The sequence below is a fragment of the Sinocyclocheilus rhinocerous genome, unplaced genomic scaffold (assembly GCF_001515625.1).
Source record: "Sinocyclocheilus rhinocerous isolate Xijiao unplaced genomic scaffold, SAMN03320098_v1.1 scaffold1121, whole genome shotgun sequence".
NCBI lineage: Eukaryota > Metazoa > Chordata > Actinopteri > Cypriniformes > Cyprinidae > Sinocyclocheilus > Sinocyclocheilus rhinocerous.
The window spans coordinates 576,721-578,673 of record NW_015670367.1 but is presented as its reverse complement, the minus strand read 5'-3'; the positions used below and the strand labels follow the sequence as shown (position 1 = coordinate 578,673).

General features: G+C 35.2%; 1 protein-coding gene across 6 annotated transcripts in view; it reads left to right on the top strand.

Annotated features, from left to right (window-relative positions):
* The window catches only part of LOC107734132 (spectrin beta chain, non-erythrocytic 1-like), an 81,987-nt gene that overhangs the window by 17,427 nt on the left and 62,607 nt on the right, over positions 1-1,953 (top strand). The window contains exon 2 of one of the 6 annotated variants that reach the window (XM_016545988.1): positions 1,125-1,282. The exons of the other annotated variants lie outside the window; for them this stretch is intronic. The gene's annotated coding sequence lies outside the window, so the exon portion shown is untranslated. The remainder of the gene's footprint in view (positions 1-1,124; positions 1,283-1,953) is intronic. 6 annotated transcript variants of the gene reach the window in all.

The following is a 1,953-nucleotide window of genomic DNA, read 5'->3' as shown; positions in this document are numbered from 1 at the left end:
ACCAAATACACAAAATAATGTTCTTTTTAGCAGCATCATATGACCCCTTTAAACCCGGATGATTGTAACCACTCTAAGTTCGTCTGCCTTGGGAAAGCTAGCGTGTCTCTGACATAGTGATAACACTCATTACCAGGTCTCGTCCCATTCGTCGATCTTTGTGATATCACAAATCCCGGAAAATGTGCGTTGTAGTCCAAACGAGTCGTTCGTTGTAGTTTTTGAAAAGTGATTTCTGTTAAATAAAATATCTCCTTTTGAAGTGGACTTTGAGCTTTGTAACTTTGCAGATCTTTTTTATGCTCAAACAGCAACATTACAGACTAACTAAAGTTGAAAAAGTGAAAAAGCATAATAGGACCCCTTTCAATGTCAAACATAACTGAACATTAAACATTAACTGGTCTGTCCCTTCAATCAAAAACATAAAATAACACTTAATTTTCAATGTTTTCTCTCCTTATCCAGCTCTATGCAAAGGGAACTTGATGGGAACTAAAAATCCACTGCCCAGTTTCAGTAACAAAAATTATTCATGTAGTCCCAACTCAAATGGAATAAGTAAACTTCAATTTTACACACATGCAAGTGGATTGAACACAATGAAATTAAGTTGGAACAAAATGTATAGCAGTTGTGTTGGTTTAGCTTATTTTGAGTAAATCAAACAAGCAGCAATTTTTTTTTTAATAATTCAAAAAATCTCAGTTCAGAGTATTGTTTTCTAGAAGTTTTTTCCCCCCTATATTCCATTCCAATCGTTGAAGTAAATACATGAAACCAGGTCTATAATTCCAGGTCTATAAATCACTATAATACACTGTAAATCTCTGTCCTTTGTAAGATCATCAGTAAATCTGAATTTCACCATCATGAGCACCTGGGGTTCCTTTGTTTGCGTGTCCCTGAAAGACACTCTGTATCCTCTAGAGTCCAGTCCCCCACTCTTCCTGCTCCCTTTAAGACTGATGGAACTGTCGGTGAGGTGAGTGGATTAAACCTGGACCCTGCTGAGAGATATCGGACACGTAGACACATGCTCGCTCACACTGATGTGAGAACTACACAAGCTGTTCCCTACCACATGACCAAAAACACATGCTCATATGCCTCCCCTGATTTAGGCCACTAAGACCCATCACCATATAGCCATGCACACAGACCTCTATGGCCTCTGAGGCACATTACCATGAAAGGATGCACATACACTGGCACTGTTCCCATTAAAAACCTACTGACCTGCCTTCCTGTCTGCCACCAACATAGACAGCTGCCTTCTAAGGTAGATGAAATGAAACTGATTTGGAAATGTTCTACATAGTGAACATACAAAAGCATCAAACAAATAGCACACAAAAGTGATCAGGATACTGTAACTTAATTGTTTGGAATTGGTCTTAGCACGTTGCTAAGCTATAAATGCAATACTCTAAGCATAAAATTATAATTAATATATATATATATATTATACATTTAATTGAACTATTTTCTACATTTGATTTAACTATTTTGTAATCAGTATTTTTTGGTGATAAGTTATTTTATAAACAACATTACTAAATTTTTTCTTTTGTCAAAATGCTTTATGGTCTCCTTTTCATCAACCTATGTGTTTTTGTTTCTTTTGCCCATCAAAAGGGTACAGGTTAGGGCTGGGCGATATAGCTAAAAAATGTATCAACGATATAATGTTTCATATCGTTCGGTATCGATAATTATTGACATTTTTATAACCTTTTTTAAAACAGAGCAATATAATTGTTTTTTTTTTACATTTAAGGCCACAGGAGGACGCAATGAGCAAAATAATGCAGCACATTAAACTGTCCATGCATGGAAATAACTGTCTATAAAAAATGTGCATTACGTCTAAATTAACTCGTATATATCAAATATAATTTCGTAAATTGCATAAACAATTATGAACAAAACAGCATCACGTATTTATGCATT